The 25012-nt window shown below is 54.7% G+C and overlaps 1 pseudogene; it reads right to left on the bottom strand.

Annotated features, from left to right (window-relative positions):
* Nucleotides 1–25012, bottom strand: part of LOC101028197 (uncharacterized) — a 362056-nt pseudogene that overhangs the window by 59646 nt on the left and 277398 nt on the right.

Raw genomic sequence — 25012 nt, forward strand, 5'->3', positions numbered from 1 at the left:
AGCACCCCACCGAGCAACACCCCAGGGAAAGGAGCTACGTCTGCATTTAATGGGCAGTTTGTTGGACACCACATAAGTGTTGGGCACTGTGAAGGCATGGGTGGGGGCAAAGCTTAATTGCAACAAATCTCTGCTTTTAGCTGCTCCCTCCTGGTAGAGAAGGGGCTGGAGGCAGAGCCTGGCATCATGATGGGTGAGTACAGAAAAAAGAGAGGCGGCGCTGGGAGAGTCGGGGCTAGCTTCTCCAGGAGAGGATGCCTGGATTAAATAACAGAAGACAAGCAGCTTTTGACTAGCAAGGGCTTTCCAGGCCAGGAAGCAGCATGGCCAAGGGTGCAGCGGTCAGCAAGCCAATGCTTCACTTGATGGAGAGGGTCAGGAAGATTCTGCAGCCACCAAGTCACCAAATCGATGCTTGGTGGAAAGTGGGGTGCCAGGAGAACCACGTTTCAACCCCAGAACCTGCTGAGGAAGCCATCTCAGGCCAGTGATGCGTCGGAAAGTGCCCCTGAGATCTGAGGGTCATCTCGGCTGGGCAGGCTGGGGACCCCTCCTGTGGACACTGCCCCCACTTACACACCCTGAGTTTGAGGTGTCAGGGGCGGTGGGAGAGCTGGAGTGGTTTTTCAACCAAGGACGTGGAAGAGAGTAGAGGGCTGTGGTGTGGGCATCGCCGCCACACGTCACTGCCGCTGGACACGAGTGATGTTGACCTTGATGGCAGAACAAGACAGCAGCAAACAGACCCTAGAGGCGCGATCGATCAGGGCTGGGTGGTGGCACCGGGCGGCGGCCTGCTGATGCGAGACTGGGAGACGGGAGGGCGTGTGTCTGTAACTGGAGAGGTTTGTCTGGACTCAGCATTGCTGAAATCCTCCCTGGCAGCAGATGCAGCTGGTTTCAGAAATACGGGAGGGACATGGGAAATTAACTGATAAGTAAGAGGCCAGGTGTGGCATCTCGGTGCTGGCAAAACAGAGTCCAGAGAGGGCGGGATGTAGGGGCGGGTCTCATTCCGGAAAACAAACCTGCAAACCCTGCCCAGCTCACCCAGACACAACCCTAGACAGCGTAAGGCACTGTTAGGGGCTGAGTTTTGTCCCCTCAAGATTCCTGTGTTGAAGTCCTAACCACTGGTCCCTCAGAATGGAACTGTATAGGTGGCCCTCCGCATCTTAGGGTTCTGCATCTGCAGGTTCAACCAACTGCAGATCAAAAGTATTAGAAAAAATAAATAAAAATAACAATCCAATGATATCAATAACAGGAGTGAAAAAATACAGTGCAATTGCTCTTTACGTAGCATCTACATTGTATGAGGTCTTGTGAGTCACCTAGAGGTGATCTGAGGGTCCAGGAGGATGCGGGTGGGTTACACACAGAGGCCACGCTGTTTTGTACTGGGGTCTTGAGCATCATCAGATCGTGGGGTTTCTGGAACCAACCACCTGAGGATACCAAGGGGTCACTGTGTTTAGAGATATAGACGTTGAAGGGGAAATTTGGCTAAACTGAGTGAGTCCTAACCCAGTGTGACTGGTCTCCTGAAGAGGAGATTAGCAGGGACGCAGACAGAGGGACAGGCCCATGACGACACATGGCATGAGAGGATGGCATCTACGTGCCAGGGGGAGTGGCCACGTCCCCGCCTCCAGCATCTCTGTTTAGACAGCACCTCAATACCCCACAGGGCTTTCCTTGATTAGGCCTTGGAAGGAACCTGCCAACAGCTTTTTATTTTATTTATTTTATTTTATTCTGTTGAGACAGAGTCTCGCTCTGTGGCCCAGGCTGGAGCGCAGCGGCGCGATCTCGGCTCACTGCAGCCTCTGCTCTCCAGGTTCTAGACATTCTCCCACCTCAGCCTCCCGAGTGGCTGGGCTTACAGGCACCTGCTGGCACGCCCCGCTAACGGTTGCATTTTTAGTAGAGATGGGGTTTTGCCATGTTGGCCAGGCTGGTCTCAAACTCCTGACCTCAGGTGATCTGCCCACCTCAGCCTCCCAAAGTGCTGGGATTCCAAGCGTGAGCCACCATTTCTGGCTCCTGCCAACACCTTGATCTTGGACTTGCAGGCTCCATAGCCACGAGAGAAGAAATTTCCGTGGTTGGGGCCACCCTCTCTGTGCTGTGTTATTGTAGCCCTGGGAAATCCATAACGTTCCCAAGCACCCAACATTGCCCTGGGAAGCACCCAGAATCCAGCAGAGACGGGAAGAACCAGAGAGGAAAGTGGGTGATGCCATCCAAAGTGGGGAGATGGGATCCCACTAAATTGCAGCCCCGATTAAAAGAAAATCTCTTTCATTTCTTAATAAAAATGAAATAGAGGCATAGACTTTGGGAGGAAATCCTGGAGGGGCGGAGAATCTGCGTGGGTTAAAGAAGCTTAACCGTGAATGACAGAAACGATCTACCAGACGGTCAGTGAGGAGACCAGGAGGCCAGGGCGGAGTGGACCGGCGTGGTCTGCCAGAACTGACGGAGCGACCGTTTCGGATAAAGATGACATTGCTGTGACTATTGTTATTGCTGTTTTGCCTGATGTGATCAACGCCCAGGGCATCTGGTTTCCAGGCCAACGTTTCGAGACTGCGGGGGAAACCCGGGCGTGACCCTGTACCTCTGCTCCGGAGACCTTGGGGAGGCACTTGGGGCTGCAACTGTATTGTAAGTTTCTAGAAGAGATGAATGGGTCTCAGGAGAAAATGGACGTTTCAGTGTTTCCTTTCCAGAAAATTCTTCCTTAGGCGGCCACAAAGCTTTCATAAATGAAGTCCCAAGCAGGAGAGGCATGGCCACCAGGACCGACACAGGGCCCCTGACTCCTGCCTTTGCTCTGAGAAAACATGCCCTTCTTCCCCACTGTTGCCTCCTGAAACCTTGCGGGCCACCAGGTCACCCCTTCCCAGTCCCTGCCCCTCGGGAGTTTTAACACACATAGGACCCAGGGAGTGACCTCTGGCTAGGAGAGGCTCCCCGGCCTCAGAGGCTGCTCTCTGGGTCCTGGCCTGTTTAATGTAGTTCCTGTTATGTGAAGAAGGAAGTCACACACCTGGACCAAGCCCTGTAAGAGGCCCGGCCCTCTGGGGCCTTGACTTGTACATCTGGGTCACACCCAGACCTGGAACCCCTCTGGGGGGAGCAGTTAATAGAAGACAGGGTGTCCCAGGGCGCTGCAGCTCCAATAAGCCTTGTGCAGCGCTGGGGTAACACTGCCTGGTGGCGTGCGTGTTTTCAAGCCTGAGACCACAAAGGTGTACTCCGAACAGTCTGGCACTCAGGGTCACCCTGACAAGGCTCCGTCCCTGCTCATCTAGAGGCCATCTGTGGGCCAGTCTCGCAGGATTTGCCTTTACGTGTGAGAAAGCAGGGGAGAAGCACCTGCTGGAAAGCGGGTTTCTAAGTGTGTCCGTCTTCCATCACACAGTGGCAAGATAGTCATAAAAATCCAGACCCACCCACAGCAGCACTACCCCCAGTGGCCAAAAGGGACAGCAGCCCAGGCATCCATCCAGGAATGGATGGAGAAGCGGAAAGCAGTCCGCCCATACACTGGAATCTATGGGGCTTTAAGAGGAAGGAAATCCTGACACAGGTCACAGGGTGGATGAGCCCCAAAGACATTATGCTGAGTGAAATAAGCCAGACTCCAAAGGACAAATACTGTGCGATTCCACTCACGTGAGGTCCCGAGAGTCATCAACTCACAGAGATAGAAGGTGGGGTGGAGACTTCGGGGGGCTGGTGGTTGGGGTGGGGGGTTCTAAACTGGGGGGAGATATTATTTATTGGGAACAGGGTTTCAGCTTTGAAGATGAAGCGTTCAGGAGGCAGATGGTGTGATGGTTGCACGCAATGTAAATGCACTTACACCACTAGACTAAAAAAGGTCAAGATGTCAGCATTTGCTCTGTGTATTCTAACGTAATTAAAAACCAATGTGAACAAATGTGTGCACCTGCTGAGCTCTCACTGTGAGCCGGGCACTGTGCTGATTCCTTCAGACGCAATAAATAAAGACCCGTCCCCTTCATCAACAGCCCTTCAAGAAAGAAGTTATTGTCCCATTTCGTGGATAAGAAACCAAGGCCTAGAGGTTACGTACGTGACCCAGGCTCACTCGCTAATAAGACGGAGCCAGGGCTCCACCCAGGTGTTTCTCTTCCTGGCAAGCGCTACAGAAATGGACGGTGATGGCCGGGTGCGGTGGCTCATGCCTGTAATCCCAGCACTTTGGGAGCCTGAGGTGGGTGGATCACCTGAGGTCAGGAGTTTGAGACCAGCCTGGCCAACATGGCGAAAACCGATCTCTACTAAAAATATAAAAAATAATCCCAGCTACTTGGGAGGCTGAGGCAGGAGAATCACTTGAACCCAGGATCACACTGTTGCATGCTAGCCTGGGCAACAAGAGTGAAACTCTGTCTCAAAAAAAAAAAAAAAAAAAAAGGAAAAAAAGATGGCAAAAGAAGTGAGTGAGTTAATGAATGAATGATACCAAGTCCCAGGCTTTATATACACCATTGAACTGGCCTTGGTTTGCAATGTTTTTGGCTGGTGGTAGTTGGGGCACCTTTTAAAACAAAATAATATTTAAAATATTCCCGAGCAGGGGGTTTGACTTGGAGTGGTGGAAATGTTTTGGAATTAGACAGAGGTGGTGAAGGTACTCAACGCCACTGAGTTGTTCGCTTTAAAAGGTCATTTTGGCTGGCCATGGAGGCTCACGCCTGTAATCCCAGCACTTTGGCCAGCCAAGGCCTGAGGATTTCTTGAGCCCAGAAGTTTGAGGCCAGCTTGGGCAGCATAGTGAGATCCCATCTCTATAAAAGAGATTTTTAAAAATTAGCTGGTTGTGATGGTGTGTACCTGTGGTCCCAGCTATTGGGGAGGCTGAGGTGGGAGGATTGCTTGAGCCTGGGGGTAGAGGCGATAGTGAGCTGTGATCACGCCACTGTACTCCAGCCTGTGCACCAGAATGAGACCTTGTCTCAACTAGAATATGATAGTCCATTTTATCCTATGAGTTTTAATTCACCAAATTATTTTAGAAATATGTATACCTGAAATTAAATATAAATATACCAGAAATATGTTTACTGAGTATTGGCATATGGTTGCATAAATACACACACAAATGCTTCACCTGTGGGCAGCATCCTCTGACTGGTCCTGGGGAGGTGGGGACCTCAGGGGTCTTCAGCTGGACTTGTTAGGACAAAGATGCTCTTAGGGGCTCCACCGTGTGCCCTGCAGGTGCTGGGGAGCCTTCAGACGCTAACCTGCAGGCCTGGGGTTTGGATTTCTTTTAAACCTTGTTTTATTAAAAGTCCCCTGAGCATCGTTCCCTCTGAGGTTTATCTGCTTGCCTCCTGAAATAATAAGTCACGTGGGCTGGGGGCGCTGACCTGACCAGCCTCATCAACATCTATTTCCCTTTGTCCTTTAGAGAGAAATAATAGTTTATTCCCCAGGAATGGTTGCTAGGAGCAGACCATGTGATAAATAGATGTGATTAATAATGAGTTAATTAACATCACCTTTCAGCTGGCAATGGAGAGAAGCTTCCACACACCAGGTGCACAGGCATGTGTGTGTGTGCCTGTGTGTGCTGCACACAGTGTGCACATGTGTTTGTGTGCATGTGTGCATGTCTGCCTGTGCGTGTGTGTGTGCATGTCTGCCTGTGTGTGTGTATGTCTGCCTCTGTGTGTGTGTGTGTGCACGTCTGCCTGTGCGTGTGTGTGTGCGTGTGTGTGCATGTCTGCCTCTGTGTGTGTGTGTGCGTGTGTGTGTATGTCTGCCTGTGCATGTGTGTGTGCATGTCTGCCTGTGTGTGTCTGCACGTCTGCCTGTGTGTGTGCATGTCTGCCTGTGCGTGTGTGTGTGCGTGTGTGTGCATGTCTGCCTGTGTGTGTGTGTGTGTGTGTGTGTGTGTATGTCTGCCTGTGCCTGTGTGTGTGCATGTCTGCCTGTGTGTGTGTGTGTGTGTGTGTGTGTGTGTGTATACATGCCCACACATGCATCTGGTGGGCCTGGGAAGGATCTCCATGAGGGAAGAAACACAAAGTCAGATGCACCACCCACTCTGCAGCTGCCTGTGACTTGGGGTTTTACCCACTGCAGGAAGTTCTAATGCCCCAGGGAGCCCATTTCTCAAAGAAGCTCTTTGGAGTGTATGTTTGTAGACTCCTTTCTAACGTGAATAATCATTTTCTAATTCCCATTTGGAAAATTAATCTTCTAGTTTCTTAGGGTGCAGCACAGAGTTTTGGAAATAGGGTTGGTGGCTAACGCCTGTCTTAGCACTTGCAAACAGGCTCGAGGGATTGGTTACGGTTTTTCTATGCAATGGAATGATATTCAATCATGAAGAATGAGGTTAACAGCAACCTAAACGTATGTTCCTGAAAATACCGTCTAGTGAAAACAACAGATTACAAAACAAAAAAATATCTATGTATACAGACGCTGGAAGATCACACACATGACACACACCGAGGCGTAAGCTGCGGTTATTTCTGACAGATTGTTACTTGTTTTTCTTGTTGGTATTTTCCACAAAACATCTATCGCTTGTGTAATAATAAAAAGATACTGACCTGACTTTAATTGAAAAAGAAAAATATTGATCTTGCGGAAGGTGCCCAGACCTTCCTGACCCCAGGGGAAGGAAGTTGATGGGATCAGAATGAAAGAGGATGGAAATCAAACCCGGGGCCTCTGACTTGGTGCCAGCTCTAAGATTCCCTGAAGGTGCTGGTGGCCACTGGGCTGCATGAGGGAGGGCTGCCTGTGAACGGGGCCGTGCTCTCGGGGCACTCTTGCTTACACCTGCGGGTGTCTGTGGGAGAACCAACCCCCCCACCTCCTTCTCTTGGCTCCTCCTTAACACCACGTCTTAGGCCCTTGCTCTCCATTAGTTTCCACCGACGCCATCCTGAGCCCCGAGCTTAGTGGGCTGGGTGGATTCCCCTGCAGCCTTGCTCTCAGAGGACGCTATTTCAGCAGAGTGGGTGGGCCACCACCCAGCCAGGGCAGGAAGCGCAGCTCTGGTTATCCTTAATCAATCACCAATCCCTCCAATGGCGGCCCTGGGGGCTCAGTTCCTGAAGATCAGGCAGATTAAGCAGAGCCAGTAAAAGTTCTTGCCTGTGTGGTGGGGAAGGGGCGAGGTAGGGGCGGGGGACTGGAACCCTGTGGCCAGCCATGCCCTGCTGTCATAGCTGTTACTGGAGTGAAGGGGTCAGTTTCATCCTGCCTTTCAAACCCTATGTTTTTCTTTTCCACTCATCCCAGCTCCCCAAAACAGAATCAGATAAGAAACTCTAAAAAGGTCCACAAAATCATCAGAAAAAACCAAGATGACACAGAGGGGTCCCAGGGGGCTTGTCGTTTGGTTTCAGAGACACAGGCTTCCGCCTGCATTTTCCCAACCGTGGGCAGAGCCCTGTCCCCTTGTCCACTTGCTCTGGACAGACGGACGTGAAATGGGCTCGGCCGCTCCCTCCAGCGAGCCCCTGAGCAGGGGAGAAAGCCTTTGGAGGAGTCACTGTCAGATCTTTCTGCCTCTCCCCTGGCCCCGTGTCCTCCTTCTGCGCAGACTGTGTGGGCTGGGGCGGGGGAGACCAGCTGCACAGCTCTGAGCTGAACAAACTCCTGAAAGGGCAGGGAGCCTCCGCTGGGCCATTTTTCAGACTTTAATTCCATTGAATGAAACTTAAAAAGGCCTTTCTGTTTGCTCAGCCCGAATTCCCTCTCTGCCGTGGGCAGCCAGCCTCTCTCCAAGGAGAGAACCACCAGCAGAGAGTGCACAGCCTGGCTGACTGTCCAGGGCTGACGTGCCGTAGCCTCCAGCGTCCAGCCCTGGGCAGTGGCTGTGCAGGCCAGTGGCTGGAGGCTGCCCAGACTCTGCCGTCACTGGCCACCCTGCTAGAGCTCAGCTAAGGTCAAATTTCATAAAAGCAGCAGCATCCGCAGTCTGACTTCATGTCCAGTGGGTGAAAGGCGGAGAGCACGGACGGAATCCAGCCGACAGGGCCCCATGCTCTGCAGAAATATCCTGACACGAGGCCTGCAGGCGGCTGCTGCGGCCAGATAACCCACGTCTGAGCTTCAGCTCTGCCCGTTCCCAGCTGGGTGGCCGTGACCTCCCTGAGCCCTGCTAAGAGCACCCTTGCGTGCCAACGGCGGAAGGTAAACGAGACGGGGCTGTGAGACGTTTTCCCGACCCAAGGCACTCAGCAGCGCTAGCCGACAACACGCCAGGCCAGGGCGGCTCGCACATCCATGCAGAATGCCAGCCACGGCCCGCACGCAGGTGGCTCTCCTGAAATTCGGCTGATCAAATGAATCAGTGCAGCAGAGCCTGCTGCCAGCCCACCCTGGCACGCCTGGCCTCAGGAGCGCCCCTCCCCTCCCTGCTTTGTTCCTGGGGCTCCCTTCTCTTACTGTTTCCAACTCAGGCTAAATGATTCCTGCCGCAGCCCCCAGGCCTGGGAGGGGATGAGGATAGGCTCTTCCTCGGGGGCCATCCCGAGGCCACTTCCTCCCCTCTCTTCCATGCTGCTGAGTCAGCAGAAGGACATGAGAGGGTTCAGGCCAGAAGGAAGGTGTCAGAAGGTCCAGGGCGCCCTCCCTGCCTCCCTCTCTCCGCCGCCCAGATGCCAACAGCCCCACCGACCTCCCCGGCCTTCCATGGTGGTGAACTCCTCCACCCCCGCTCCATGGACTCCCAGGAGAGCTCTGCCACGGCTGGTCCTCAGACCCGCCAGCCTGGGTGCTGGGGCTCTGTCAGGAGGGATACGAGAGGCTGGGGGAAAAGGAAACCCCTCTCCTGGTTTGGGGCCTGACAGCCACGAGTCTTGGAGAGCCGGGGAGAGTCTGGCCCCAGGCCCTCTGAGGGAGTTTTCTTTGATATTTATTAACCCACTTTCTCTCTTGGCACTTGGAGTGAGGAGGGAATCTCAGCCAAGGCTATTAATAGGCCAAGGCCATCCCTGGGGAGAAGAATGAGCTCGTACCTCCAGCACAGATGCCAAGTATAATAAAGGCTTCCAGCTCGGGCCTAAATATAGGCTGTGGCCACCTCGGGGCGCAGAAGGAGGGCCTTGTGTGAGCCGCGCGCATTGGCTCGGTTGCCGTCCGGCTGGCCGCTTGGGCAAAGCTTTTTGACACCTGTGCCCAGGACAAGCTCCACCGGGAGAGGATGTGTCTGTCACACAGTGCTGTTCCGCCCTAGGTCAGCCCCGGTGGGAGCCGCCCAGGAGGCGGGGGAGGCGAAATGACATGCAATATAAATGACTCCTGTAAACAGAGAGTTTAATAAAAAGGCAGTGAGGGGATTTATGGGCAACCCAAGGATAATTACAATTATTTATCTACTTACCTCCCTCGCTGGCTGATCAGTCTATTAATTATCTATTATATACTTGCTGATTTGCATTTCAGTGGGGGGACTGGGGAAGGGCACGTGAAAAACACAGAAGAGTTGGGGAACCCCATGGTGGGGACCCTCCTCTCTGCAGACCAAAGCTCCCTTTGCAGACGCCCTCATGTGTCACCCCCGCATGGCCATGGGCCACCCCCAGGCCTGAGAGAAGCACGAAGCTGAGAACCAGCTTGGGAGGAGCAGAAAGCATTGCGTAAGAGGCTCGTACCTGTGTGCAGAGGGATGGCTCCAGGAACAGGTTCCCAGCGGGAGGGGCTGCACACCAGCTCTGGGGAAATGGTGGCAGAATTTCCTCGGGCTGTTGTGACTTCACACTGCGTTTTAAAAAGAAAACAAGAGAACAAAACCATTTTCAACCTGTGAATATCTGGAGAGCATCAGACACACACTCTCTTGATTTAAAATACTACGGGACAGAGGGTCACGGAAACTATGTCTTTTGCACGATGCAAACAGGAATGCGTCAGGCTGGAAGAAGTGGTAAGAAGATGGCCCTGCTCACCACCTCATGGGTAGAAGGTGCCCTGAGCTCCACAGACCTGGAAATTGCAGGTGAGACTCACAGAATCAAAACTGAAGCTGGGGTCAGAGGGGAGAGTGCCAGTGGGTGACGGGGTCAGGCTGGAGGTTGGACAGATCAGGGGATGGCCCAGTTGCCTGTCCCCAAGACGAGCCCCGGGTCTCTCTCAAGCCAGCAGAGCCTCCCTGGGGATAGATCAGCAGCACCAGCCCCATAACCAGGCCCAGTTCCCGAGCCCTGGGCTGGCTCCTAGAGGATGCGGAAGGACCACTGTGGGCTGAGCAGCCCCGTGGTTTGCACTTGCCGCCGAGCTACGCCCCTGATGGGAAGCAAGGCTGTTTTCTCATCAGAACCCGTCAGTGTCACCGCGAGCGACTGCGGATTCTCCTTCTTCATCTTAGGCTCCCCGGGGATTGACAGCGTGAACGCCTCTGGCCACCAGGCTTCCCTGCTAGATGCTGGGGGTGGGGGGCCTTGTCAAGGGGGCACCTGGCTTCTGCCTCTTAGCGGCTCAGTCTGCTGTTCTGTGTCGGCTGTGAGCAGGGACTGACCCTGCCGTGGTCTGAGTGTTTCTGTTCCCTTGAAGACCGAATGTGATGGTATTTAAAGGTGGGGTCTTTGGGAGGTAATAAAGTCATGAGGGTGGGGCTCTCCCAGTGGGATGAGTGCCCTCATTAGAGCCTCTCTCTCTCTCTCTCTTTCTCTCCCCTTTCCCCTCTCCCAGGTAGGAATATACCAGATATGTTGGCACCTGCATCTTGGACTTTCCAGTCTCCACAACTGTAAGAAACCACGGGGTGTAGTGGCTCACGCCTGTAATCCCAGCACTTTGAGAAGCCGAAGTGGGCGACCACTTGAGGCCAGGAGTTTGAGTCCAGCCTGGCCAACATGGTGAAACTCTGTCTCTACTAAAAATACAAAAGTGAGCTGGGCATGGTGGTGGGCATCTATGATCCCAGCTACTAGGCAGGCTGAGACAAGAGAATCGCTTGAACCCTGGAGGCAGAGATTGCAGTGAGCTGAGATTACACCACTGCACCCTAGCCTGGGCAACAGAGCAAGACTCTGTCTCAAAAAAAGAAAAAGTAAGTGTTTGTCGTTTAAGCCACCCACATCTTGTTATAGCAGCCCCAGTCCGCTAAGACGGAGCCTCATGTGGCTTGTGTTCCTCAAGGCCGCTGACAGTGGGTTTTGCACAGGTAGGAGAAAGCAGACGGCGCAGGAAAGGGCATCGCGTGATGAGGGGCTCCCTGAAACTCAGACTCTTCCTCTCTCCACCTCTTCTGAGCCTTCCTCACCCACCCCGGGGCTCTGGTCCCGCGGGCACTGCCCCATCCCCTACCTGCCCTCTACCCCACCATCCCACTTCTCACACCTGCTCCTTGCTCCCCCGCCCCACCCATGGGGCCTTCTGGTTGGATTTGACCTCAGGGTCCTCGAACATGTGGTCCCCTCTTCCAGGCGCTGGACAACAACTGCTTGTCCAGGCCTCCTCCCCCCACCAGAGAAGCCCCCAACCATCATATCGGAGGAAGTCCCCGCCCCATCACCTGCCACTTCTGCTCCTGGCCTGTCGCACCGTAACACATGTTGGCTCTGTGTCCCTGCTCAAATCTCATCTCAGATCGTAATCCCCACATGTGGAGAGAGGGACCTGGTAGCGGGTGACTGGATCAGGGGGGCGGTTTCCCCAGTGCCGTTCTTGTGATGGTGAGTGAGTTCTCGTGAGATCTGATGGTTGGAAAGTGTTTGGTAAGTCCCCCTCGCTCTCTGTCTCCTGCTCCCATGTAGGACGCGCATTGCTTCTGCTTTGTCTTCTGCCGTGATTGTAAGTGTCCTGAGGCCTCCCGGACACCAGGAACTGTGAGTCCATTAAAGCTCTTTCCTTAATAAATTACCCAGGCTCAGGTAGTTCTTTATACACCACAGTCATAAGGCAGGGTCGTCACGTACTTCATTTGTACACGACGCCCTGAAACGGAAGCTGCCTGAGGACACGTGGCGTGGCTGTGTGCCTCCATGCTGGGGTAGGGCCCGGCACGCCGCAGGTGCTCAGGGAGTGAGGAGTGAGGAGTGAGGAGTGAATGTGTGAATGCGAGGCTACCCCGGGCGCTGTCTTCCAACTCCTATTTGCACTCCCTGCCTTCAGCATGTCCTCCTTAGCATGGATTCCCCACGCTGTCCCTACAGTAGATTTTTAAAGCACAAAGGTTGTTTAAAATCCCTCGAAAGACCCTCAGAGTCTGGGGGTTAAGTCCAGATTCCTGAGCCTGAGGGTCTAGGCCCTTCACAGTCAGTTTCACCTCCTTCCCAGGGTCCTCACCCCATGATTGGTGCAAACCTCAGCCCGGCCGTCCCACCCAGGCCAGGGTGAGACCTCCCCAGCACAATCTGTCACCAAGCTTGAGGTTCCTGTACACTATTTTCTGCACTCCTCCCAGCAGAGGCTCCCATGGGTACCCCCAACCCTGTCTCTTTTTTCTCTCCTACCTCACCCCCGGCCCCGCCCTGCTTCCCGGACAGCCAGCAATGGCTGTCTCTTTCCCCACTGCCGCGGGTCCTGACCTGTCAGGGAGGTGGAGCTCCTGCAGGCGTACAGAGGAGGAGGAACTCCACCCTCCTCCCACAGTCCCCGGCCTCTGTCTGAGCCTTTCTGTGGTGGGAGCACTGCTCTGTCGCTCACTGGCAGCGCAGACAGGTCACCCCCAATGCTGCCTCGGCATTAAACATCTAATGCAAGTTAGGAGCCCATTTTCCATAACGCTCAGAAACAGTGCCGCATCCAGGAGCTCACTGAACCCTAGGCCCATCCACTGAGCCCTGGTCGGCAGCTCTTGGGGTCTTGGGACATTTGATGGTCAGTGACCAGGCTGTTGTCCCCTGGGATTCCGTCCAGCACAAACTCAGGTGTTGCTGAGTGGTATTTGGTATCTGGCTAACGTCTAAAATCAGTTGATTTCAGTATAGGATACGGCCTTTCATAATGTGGGTGGGTGGGCTTCATCCAGTCAGTCAAAAGGCCTTCACAGCAAAAACTAAGGCTATCTGGGGAAAAACATTCTACCTCAAGACTGCAACACCAGCTGGGCATAGTGGCTTACGCCTGTAATCCCAGCACTTTGGGAGGCCGAGGCAGGCGGATCACCTGAGGTCAGGAGTTCGAGACCAGCCTGCATGGTGAAATCCCATCTCTACTAAAAATACAAAAATTAGCTGGGCATGGTGGTAGGCACCTGTAGTCCCAGCTACTCAGGAGGCTGAGGCAGGAGAATCGCTTGAACTGAGGAGGCAGAGGTTGCAGTGAGCCAAGATCGTGCCATTGCACTCCAGCCTGGGTGACAAGAGCGAGACTCTATCTCTAAACAAATGAATAAATAAATAGCTGCAGCATCAATTCCTGCCTGAGGTTCCAGCCTGTCTGCCCATCCTATAGAGTTCAGATTCAGCAGCCACTGCAATAATGTGACCTAGTTCCTTAAAATCGGTTCGATCTGTCTATCTATCACCTACCTACCTACCTAGGTCCTATTGACTCTGTTTCCCTGGAGAACCCTGAGTCAGGGCCTCTGGGTCTCTCCTAGATTGGGATTCTGCAGCTGATCCTGTCCATCAACAGAAGCAGCCAGCTCCGCCACCTGCCCTCATCATGGGGACCCTGGTCTGGTCTGGCCCAGTGCTCTCACTCGGACGTAGACCACCTCTTCATGGTCTACCCAGCATGCAGTGTGGGCTAGTGGAGTGGGCAGTGGTGCCCCCATGATGGCAGAAATCGGGCGAGGAAGGAGGCAGCCCGAGGCCTCATGTCTGCTGGGGGACAAGGACTGCACTCTCACAAACCTGGAACACACCGGCCCTCCCAAGCCTGTGTGAGGTCAGGTGTGGCTGTGATGAGATCGACCCAGATGCCAGCGTCAGCTCGGGCCTGAAAAATCCCTCCCCCCGTCAGAGCTGACATTTCAGGACAGGCGTCTCCTGTCTCCCTTCTCCTCCCCCTTCCCGACTATCGCTTCTCAATTCTGATGATGTATCAATAGCTGCAAAGCAAAATGCCACAGTTAGCAGCGCTACCATGCTATAACTAATCGTTTTCTGAATCGATTCTCAGGGTTGTGTGTGCGCAGCGAGGTGGGGCTGCGTCTGCAAAGCCGCTGCAGCCTTCAGGAATTAGGCACACCACGAGAAGTTTCGGGAGACAAAGAAGAGGGCTGGGAAGAGAAGCGGGCAGGCAGCAGGAGAGACAAGGAGAAGAGCAGGGCCAGGGGAGGTTCTCGGAGAGACAGAGAAGCCGGCGGCAGCGAGCCATGGCCTGACCCACCTTCCTAGGGTGCAGCGGAGGTGAGGAAGGGGCTGTGGCCTGAGCATGTCTGATGGATGAGGTGCGGTGGGCGGGAGGCAGGTCACCAGCACCTCGAGAGCAGGAGCATGCGTCTGCCGGGCTCTGTCCCATGCTCCCGCAATGTCCGAGCGAGGACAGTAGGCCAGGCCAGACCAGGGTCCCCAGGATGGGGGCAGGTGGCGGGGCTGGCTGTCAGGTGACAGGTGCCTTCCTGGGATGGGGACACAGGGGAGAGGGCAGATTACTGCACACCCACCTGTTCCAGGCAGCAAGAAAGACTCAGGCCCAGGAAACCCTCCAGCTCCTTCCTGCACATAAAAAGACCTCAGGGGTCTCCAGAGCTCATGCACTTCAGATTTTATTGGCTTAATAAACTGTGCTGCTGCTGCCCGAGGGTCTTCCTTGGCCTAAGCACACGTGAGGATGGTGGCGGGGAGGGCAGCTCTCTGCGGCTGCTGTAGTCTCCTTGATCAGGCGGCTTAGACAGAGCTGCAGGGCCACACTGGGACGGAGGGGATCCCTTTTGGCAGCGTAACCCATTAGCCCTTCCAGTGACCCTAAGAGGAAACTGAGGTGTAGAATGCTAGAAGAACCCACTCCGAGGTACACAGGCAGCATGCCAGCAGACCTGGGGCCCAAACCCAGGGAATCTGGCTCAAAAGCCCAGCTCGGCCACCTCCACACTCAGCTCTCACTCTCACTAAGGTCGACCAGCTGCTGACTCAGTTTCCCCATCTGTAATATGAACTCTAATAGCTGCCCCCCTTGCTTCTGGCACCTTCCAGGCTCTTGCATACCTCACTGGGGTGAGAATTACCAAAGGGGTAGGGCGGACAGGGCTGGGGGAGGCGCCACCTGACTCCAGGGGCTTTCTTAGCGAAGTGTCAGAGATGGGACGGATGTCCCCACAAACACCCAGAGCATGGACCCCCCCGTGAAGCACAGAGCATACCGCGGCCTGGGTCCATGCCTCACTTCCTCACTCACTCATTCCTCGACTCATTCATGCAGCCATGCTGTGCTGGGCCTGTTCACCTGTTCCCACCCTGAGGTCTCACCCCAGATGCCCTGCAGCTCCCACAGCCAACCATCCCAGGCTCTGGTCAGTGTAGGGGAGCAGCTACAGAGCCCCTGCAATCCCGACCAGAGTCCAGGAACACACTCAGGGGAGCGAGGGAGGGAATCATCTGGGCAGGGCCTTGTCCCTTCTTCCGGGAGATGACGCGAGGCCAGGCCAGGCCTGTGTTCTGCCAAGGGCATGCCTTGCTTAGAGCCTCCCTTCCCACCTCCAGATCCCTGCGGGCTGTGGCTTCACCCCAACCTCTCAGCAAGGCTCCTGAGGCAGCAGCGTCTCTGCCTGGGGACGGGGGGACACTTGCTCCTGAGTTTCAGAGCCCCCACAGCTGCCCAAGCCAAGGGGCTCCTCTGCCTGCCCTTCTACCTCCAAGAGCTACCGTGTGGCCACCCCACATATTTTCAGCCTCTGAAACCAGGGAGGCTGTTTATCCTTCCTTGTGTGTCCGACTCTTGCCCACAACTGCTGGGAGAGTCTGTGGTCCCGCAGACCGGGCCTGGGGGCTCATGGAGCCAGATAGCCTCAGAGGGCAGCGAGGGGTCACAGCTCTGACATGGCATTTCAGTCACAGGCTCACGATCATTCTCGGGGGTCCCCAGACAATGGGGTGTAACAAGAGAGCCGAAACTTTCTGAATGGGTCATACTTTATTTTACCAGAACGGCTTCATGTTTTGCTCTAAATCTGTCTGAGGTGCAGGCTGCTTTCCCGAGTGAGAAAGTAGGAGCTGGGGTGACCGCAGCTCCCTGGGGGCGTGCTGGACCCCCAAACCCACCGAGAAACAGAGGACAGGGGCGTGGCAGCCAGGAAGCTCCAAAAGACACAGCACGCCGGAGCTGGGCTCTGGTGGGCACAGTGAGAACGGTGGGCCTCGGCGTCAGTGACGCTAGGGGGAGACGGAGGTCACACATGGGGCGGGTGGGACAGGCAAGTCCAGGTGTCCTCGGCAGGACCCGGACAAGATCTGCCACCCGCAGCTGGGTACACACCTGAGACAGGAGGCCGCCAGCAAGACTCTCCCGCGGCATTCTCCGAAATGGCCGCACTTTGCAAACCACCGGGAGCTTCACGAATGAAAGAGTGCACAAAGAAAACAGGGCGGGTTTCTAAGTCAGACTTGCTACAGTAAATAAAAGGAACGTATCAGAAACACACCCGAGCTGCCGACACCACGTTCAGTCCAAGAGACAAGTCGCAAAAAGAGGTCGTGCACGCGCATTTGAAGGAGACCTAAAACAGGGTGTGCTGCGGTTCATGCTTACACGCGTGTGTAAATGATTTTTCAAGGGACAGAAATAACAGATGCCAAATCGGTACTCAGAGCGGCCTCTGGGTGTGGGGAAGGGGATTGGGGCTGGGGCTGCTGGGAGGAGGGGACTTGGAATTTATCTGTGAGGCTTCATTCCATTTTTTTTTTTTAAAGATTAATGCAAGATAACAAAGTGTTAGTTATTGTTAATTGCAGGTAGAGGGGGAGAGACATTTATCTTTTACCTCAATTATAAAAATGCTCCAAATTTTTTTTTTGAGATGAGCATGGTTAGATTGATGGCCCCTTGCAGGAGAGAGACCCAGATGACACACGTGCCTGACACAAAGCTGGTGTCAAAGCACAGTGGTGTGGATGATGAGTGGCTCCACAGCACCTCACCGGCTGGTGACCTGATGACCAAGTAAATGGAACATGTACAAGGTGGCGTGATTCCAGAGGGAGCCACATCCCAACAGGAAGTCAAAGCCATCTCATCCCTAGTGACGGCCTCGAGACCCTCCGTGTCTCTGAGAGCTAGGCTCCCCTGCATCCTTCCCTCTGGGGACCCAGGCCCTGGTCTTCTGAGCAGAGCGTTCTCCATACTTCTGAGAAGGAGGCCAGAGAGTGCTGGATGCAGAGGTGGCTTCTCCCTCTTTTCATGCCACCATCTGCAAGCTGACAAGGAAGCCAGAGGGGCCGTGAAAAGGGCCACATCTCCCATCCCGACTAACGGGACGCACAGGGTGGGGAAGAGCAGTGTCTCCCAGGCCTTCACACTTGCTGGCCCCTGCGGCCGGATGGATGTGCGCCCTGGTCCTTGCTTCGATCTCACACGGTTACACTTTCAGTGTTACAAGCTCATAAAAGCCGCGTGATCAAATTCCAGGTCATTACTCAAGGAAAGGGACCCCTCTGTGGTCGACAGCGACAGTTTCAAACCAATTAAAATAAGCCTGGCGTTCCTGCAGGCTGCCGCCATGCCGCCACCCTGGGGGTCGCGGAGGGCCTTGCTTGCAATGAGCGAGATGTGGGAAATGTTAATGAAGATGCTTAAATGGCGCGCTGAGGGGGTTCTAGTAAATAAGGCCGTGAGGAAGGGGCTGGGGAGAGGCCTCCCGAGCTAACCCTGGAGGAAACTTCAATAAACACGAGATTGGACTGGAAACAATTGACTCCGCCAGGGGTGGGTCCTTTGGCAGCGCTGGGAGGGGTCTCTGGGGGAGAAAAGCTATTTCATTTCCTATTAGCTCCCCTTTGCAAGTGTCTGTGCCCCCTGCTGCTGGCACTGGAATCTGCCAAGGCCTGACAGCACCCACTGAGTAGGCTGGGAGCGCCAGGGTATAATTTGCCAAGTAAAAATTGGAGAGGGTGGGAGAGGCTGCGCAGAAGAAGAGAAGGGGTGGCTGGTGATGGTGGAGGGTGGAAGGGCGAAGGACGGGGCTCTGTAGTGGCTTCGTGACTGTCTGGCCGTTGCTCCAAAACTCTGCAGGGTCCTGTTTCGGGAAGATCGACCGTCACTCATGAAACAGACGTTTCCAGAGAACACCACCCCAAGCCCAGGCCGGCAAGTAGATGGGGCCAGGTCAGCAGGCTGTGGGCAGTACTATCCAGCTCAGTGAAGACTCAGGGCCCACCTGAAGGGTGGGCAGCCCACTGGGGCAGGGGCTGTGGCTATGGCCTCTGCTTCCAGCCAGGGACCATTGCCCAGGATGTCAGCAGTTCACAGCTCTGCTCAATGCAACGGAAGGCACAGCCAACGTGAGAACGGGAAGCAGGCTCTTGGGCGAGACAGCAACGTGAGGAGCCTGGGCCGCACAGCCCGGGTCCTTCCTCCCAGAGCCCCTGGCCCCAGGCCCCTGCACATCTGTTTTTTGGGGGCCTCACCTTCCAGCGAAATAACAAAACCTCATTCCAGTGAGAGTTTCCAGATTTAGCAAATCAAAATCCTGAATATGCAGTTAAATTAGAAATTTCAGATAAACGACAGATAATGTTTTCCTTGTTTTAGGATAAGTTCATACCGTGCAATATTTGGGAAGTACTTACATTAACAATTTTTCATTGTTTATCTGATACTCACATTTAACCAAGCACCCCCGTATTTTTATTTGGCAACCCTAGCTTCCAGCTGTCTGATTACCCAGGCCAGACACACACAGGTGCACATACGCCAGCACACAAGGCGTGCACACTCACCCACACACGTGCGCGTGCACGCACACATACAGATGCGCACAGACACACGCACACACATCCTTCAAAGAAAGGAGCTGACCCTCCATGAACAGCGACCAGGAGCTGGCGTTTCCCGTGTGCTCCCTCATGGAACCCTCCTCCCATCCCCCCCACGGCCATCCCCCTCATTCAGACAAAGAGGCGCAAGCTCCAACTGCCACTTGTTCAAGGCCACACAGTCAGCACACGGTCCAGCTGAAACTGCAGACCCAGTTGATTCGTATTCCAACGTTTGCACTCTTTCCACCAAGCCAGACCCAATGCATCAAATTTTAGATGTTTCTTTTCAAGCAGAATGGCCGTAAGGAAGTTGCTATTGATTCTGCAGTCAGGTCAATGGCCTTGGCTCAGACCCACGTGGACCTCAGAACAAAGACGAAGGTTTGAGCTGGCGAAGCCCCTGTGGGCTCAGTCTCACCAGGGTTCATCAGCAGGGCTTGTGGGGAGTACATCTGGCTTCCACACAGAGGCTGGCATTTGGGTCCAGCCTGGAGGGTGCTGCTGGCAGTCCAGTCCTGAGCAGGCACTGGAAGTGGCCCTGATGCCCGTGGCGAGGTGTCCTAGCGACGGGGACGCGTCTCCCCTGGACATGGGAGAGGGGCCGAACGCAGACCTGAGATTGTCTGCCAAATGGCAAGCAGTCCCTAAACTCTGGCTTCCACTAATTAACTAGTCACTTTCCAGGTAACTAGTAGGTACTTTAGGCACTTGCTATGTGGTAAGAATCACAATCTTAAAAGAATAAAAAAAAGAGTTGCAATCTTGGATGAGGCCAAGGTAGACCTCGGGGTGCCGCCTTGTCTACGTGGGCTGTCCCTTGGCAGGGAAAGAGATTCGACCTGGCTGACAAGTCTTGTTCTTTATGTGAGCAGGACAAATTCTCAAGTCACACGCTAACTTCCCTATCCCGAGTTGTTGGTTTCGTGATGCTTTTACTGGGAATGGGAGTTAAGCTTGCCATCCTGTCATTTCTACAACTGTCTTTACCACCTTTAAAAAAATTGTCTCTGGATTGGGAAAAATCTCTAGCCCCTTGTTACCCAGGCCCCATCTCCCAAACTGCTCGGCTGCTGCTGAGAATGTTGCGGAGGAGACGGAGCTTAGAACTGGGGAGGCGTCCGCTGGAGCCCTTGCCACGGAGGTGGCTGATTCCCATCACGAGTGGAACAGGGGCATTTGAGGCCTGAAGATCTGGAGGCTCCAGGTGGGTGGTGTCTGCTCAGCCGGCGGCCAGGAAGCCCAGCAAGGAGGGGAGGGGAGAAGGTCTGTGTGCTTCACCTAAAACCCCAGCACGGAGGATACTGCTGACCTAAAATCGCGGAAACGAAACTGCTAGGGGCAGAGGAGCCAGGGAGGTCTGGAAATACAAACAGCAGCGAACTCCCCGACTCGATCTTCATAGCCCCTGCCCCCACGCCACATGGCGTCCCCTCTCAACAGCACAGTTGAGCAACGGTCGGAGCCACGGCGTAGTGGTGACGGGTTCACGATTTGCCTAATGAGAGGTTTTGTCAGCAAATTTCATACTAAGAGTTGGGTGTTGAAATTTGGCTGTGGAAGGAGGGAAGGCGTGGGGGTGTCGGGGAGGGAAAGGAAGCTACCACCGGATTTGGCTTTTCCCGAGGCAGCCCACTGGAAAAGCGGATTTAATTATAGGCAGGCTGTTGTTTTTCAGGTGACCTACTTCCCAGATGGGTTTTCCTGCTTTTCTTTCCTGTCACCAAGTTTTGATACATTGGAGCCGGGGAGGAAGAAAAGTCATGCGATGCACCAAGAAGTAGGGGATCTGGGGGCTCAGTGATCCGCAGCAGAAAGGAGTGGGGGGGAAGGCAGGTGAAGAGGCAGAACGGGGACCGGCGGGAGAGACAGACGGTGCGTGGGGCTCCTGCGGGGGCAGAGATGAAGCCCTGTCCTGGAAGGTCCCACTTGCGCTGCTGGAGTGGTGATGACCCAGGGTTCAGCCTGGGTTCTGGCTTAAAGCTGCAGAGCCACTGGCCTCCGCTCAGCCTGAGCATCCTGAGAAGCCCCTCCAAGGTCAGCCTGGGCTGATGGCCTTGTCCGGGCTGATGGTCTTGTCTGGGTTGCTGGTTTTCTTAGGTGGCGTGCATGCGGCTTGAGCGGCTTGTGTGTCCTGAGACTAGAGACCTTTCCAGAAGGCTGTGGCGGACTTGCTTCCCGACCACTGCTGGTGCGGCTCCTGGAGGGGGTGGCTGGAATTCACTCCTGCGTGGAGCCCCCCTTGGTGCTGACCCGAATCCCAAGGCACCACAGGGACCTCCCAGAACCAGAGGGACATTGCTGGCCGCCCAGACCCCTACCCCCACCGGCGGCCTCTGCCACAGATGGATCTGGATGCCTTGGCCACTCAGCAGGATCCCAGGCGGTCCTGCCTGGGGCACGGACTGGAGAGGGCACATCTGGTCACTTCCTGCCTTCAGGCAGGAGCCCTCATTAACAGCCTGTGGTTCTGTGAGAATTGGTGCTACTTTAAACACTTTCCAGCAGGGAGCTCCCCATTCCTGCCCTCCCGTGGCAGACCCTGCCCATATCTAACCAGCTTCACTGCCAGAATAAGTCCTTCCTTCCATCTCTCCAAAATCCTTTGCCATGAACCACGAGTCTGTCCCCGCATTCTGTCTGGAGAGTGGCTGCTCACCACCCTCTGGGTGTCGCCGATAGAGCCTTCAACTGAAACCACGCGCCTCACTGCGGGAGCCCCGCCCGCCTGCTCTTGGTGTGTGTCTGTCCTCCCTGCTAAAACCTCGGAGCAGAACTGCTGCTGTTTGCAGCAAAAACAACTTCGAGGGACTGTTCCGGTCTCAGACTTGGAGTCCAGCTCTCCCCATCACTAACAGGTAGGAGGAAAACAGGTTCTTCAGCCTCCTGAGAAGCCGCCTTCTCTGCACATTCAGAGTCTAGCACATTCTGCCAAAAGCTCCCATCGTGGCAACACCGGCTCCTAAATTAACTGGTGGCACTGCCAGGAGCCATTCACAGAAGCATGAGGGTCCCCAGGGAGTGGATCCTAGGAGGCCCCATGCCACGGCCAATATCCACGTGCCACGAGGCAGCTCAGCGATTGGACTGGTGGCCTTTACGCTGAAGATTGAGATGGGCCCACAGGTCAGATGAGAACTTCAGTGGGCTCAAAGGACATCCAGGAGCCCAGGGCACAGGGACCACTGTCTTCCACGGGCACATTTCCCATCTACAATGTACAGCGACACTGGGGTCTCTACCTCATGTCTCCCCCATGTCTTCACCAACGCCTCAATGTCAGGAAAAGAAAGTGAACAGGAAATCAGGACCTCTTGCACTGGCAGCGGGACCTAGAGGGGCCATGGCAGCCAGGTCCCCTGAGTCAAACATTCAACTGGGGCCATGTCCAGCCCCAACATGCCCACTCCTAATCTGAGCTGTGCTTTGAAAACAGTAAAAAACGCAGGGGGCAGGGAGAAGGGGGGCACCCCAGGAAAGAAGGGAGAGAGAGAGCAGGAAGCTGCTCTGAAGAAGCCCTTCAGAGCACAACACAGAACCACAGGTGTCTGATTTTCCCATGGAGCGCATGTGAGAAAGTTCTCATTCAAACTGTGGCGATGTGGGAGCTCCGCCGGCCCAGTGTCCTAACAGACAAGAGAGGGGATATTAGGGGCAGAGGGAAGGAAGCAGTGAGTCCTCCTCAGCAGGCACAGAGGACCCCATAGGGTGCAGGGCACAGGATGCCAAAGAGCAGGAACTGTGCACTGGGTTTTTAGAAATCTGGATTCTTTTTTTTTTTTTTTTTCTTGAGATGGAGGCTTGCTCTGTCTCCCAGGCTGGAGCGCAGTGACACAATCTTGGCTCACTGCAACCTCTGCCTCCTGGGTTCAAGCAATGCTTCAGCCTCAGCCTCCCAAGTAGCTGGGACTACAGGCACGCGCCACTGAATCTGGGTAATTTTTGTATTTTTAGTACAGACAAGATTTCAGCATGTTGGCCAGGCTGGTCTCAAACTCCTGACCTCAGGTGATCTGCCCGCCTCGGCCTCCCAAAGTGTTGGGATTACAGGCGTGAGCCACCATGCCCAGCCAGGAATCTGGATTCTAACGCAGGAATGGAAGCTGATCTTTGAACTATTCTCTATGTTATCGGCACACCAATTATAAAATAAATATAGAAAGTGACACAGAAAAATGCCGGGACCAGGAAAGAAGAGGTGGCTGTGATGGGGAGGGGCAAGAGGACTCCCAGGTGAGGGTCAGTTTTGAGCTGTGCTTTAAAAACAGTAAAAAATGCAGGGGGGCAGAGAGAAGGGGGGGCACCCCAGGAAAGAAGAGAGAGTAAGAGCAAGAAGCTGCTCTGTGCAGCAGCCTGGCGTGCAGTGGAGGCTGGGGCTGCGGGCTCGGAGCCGGGATGCTGAAGGGCTGGGGGAAAGTTCCAAGTCATTAAGTCAGATGGCACAGGTGGGGCGCCCAGGCAAGCTGCCAAGCACAGAGCTTGGCACCAGCGCACCCCGAGTAGAAGTTAGCTCCCTTCCTCTCCCTTCTCCGTGTCAAGACTAACAGATTGGGGTGGTACATTGCAGAGCCGAGGGCCTGGCTGGAGAAGCTCGCTTTCCCAGGGAAGATGAAACGTGTGTCATGCAGCATCCGAAGGCAATGGTGAGCTGAGCATGACCCCGAAGGATGGGAATACGGAGCAGACAGCCAGGACTGCAGCCGCGGAGACAGGGAGACCTAGGCAGGGGCTGAGGACGGACCAAGCAGCTTCTAGGGGTCTGGGAAGTCCCCTCTGGGCCTGTGTGTTTACAGACGCACGCTGCAGAGGGAGGATACCAGGCTTGTTTTTGGTTCTTGCCGGGGGGGGGGTCTGTGATACTCAGTGAGCTCACTGGCAGCCATCTAGCTCCCCGAGTCCCTTGTGTAGAAGCTGCCTTCCCAGCTGTCTACACAGCCGACTGTCTACACGGCCCAATTGCAAAGCACCCAGATAAGCGTATTGGACTGTTGGCACTGCGTGTGGCCAGCTGGCCCTGAGCTCACTTGTCGCAAGCATTAGTTTGGAAGTAAGAAGCACATGGAGGCATTGTGCTAGGGGATATGAGAGCGGGGACTCAGGCAGGCCTGGTTTAGACAGATTTCTCAAAGCCTTCCTCAGGAGGGGCTCCTGCAAAGCGTTCAGCTTTTCTGAGCCTCATTGTCTCAGGTGTCAAAGGAGGATTCTTGTTATTCTGATCCCATCGTCGCTGGGGTTGGAAATGACGCCGGTGAGAGACACACAGCGCTGGCACACAACGGGAGTGGATCTGCGATTGTTTTCCATGATACCGAGAAAAGCATGGGGCTAGGGGATCCCAAGGAAGCTCCCTGGGTCTGGAGAGCTTATTTCCAGGAGCTGCGTACTCTCTCGGTGTTTGTGCAAAGCCACTGCTGTGGCAGAGACATGGGATGGATGTTCTCCCAAGTTCATGGGACCGTCCCCAGGGCAGTTTCCTGGAGATGGGGACACAAGAGCTGGTTGTGACAGGTCAACCGTATTGCAAAGTGAGGTTTTAAGCTCCACCTTGCCAGTCCAGGACATTGGGTGATGATAATGGTAGCAATGTTTTGCAGCCAAGAGAAGGGCTGTCATGGCAGCTGAGGCCACCAACAGATGCAGGGCACTCAGCGACTCCCCCTGCCCGCCCAGCTGGACGTCTTCCCCAAGCCTCCCTGCTGTGGGGGCTCGCTCCTGGCCTTCACCCTGCATTTGATGCTGCCAGGATTACTGAAGAGGCGGCGCCCTGCTCAGCTCTCTTCTGCCTTGGCCAGAGATGGCTGCGTGCCGAGAGCTGGCAGGAGAGGCATGTTCTGCCCGTGGCTGGTGGTGCGTGGAGCAGTGCACCAGTGCGAGCCCACAGTGAGGGTTCATTACCGTGCAGATGCAAGTAGGCGAATGGAGACCAATTGTTTGGGCAGATTGCTTGCTGTCTAGCTAGAGAGGCATGGTGAGACTTGGGATCTTGCATTTCTAGGCTATTCTGCAAATCTTCAGGTCCCCATTTCTAGGAGGAACTGAATCACTCAAGGGCTTCTGGGGTGCTGGGTGCAGCAGGTGGGAGATGGAGAAGCCCACTTCACTGTTCAGCCCTTCACGGGGGTCACTGCTGTTCCTGGGAGCTT

The sequence above is a fragment of the Saimiri boliviensis genome, chromosome 17 (assembly GCF_048565385.1).
Source record: "Saimiri boliviensis isolate mSaiBol1 chromosome 17, mSaiBol1.pri, whole genome shotgun sequence".
Taxonomy (NCBI): Eukaryota; Metazoa; Chordata; class Mammalia; order Primates; family Cebidae; genus Saimiri; species Saimiri boliviensis.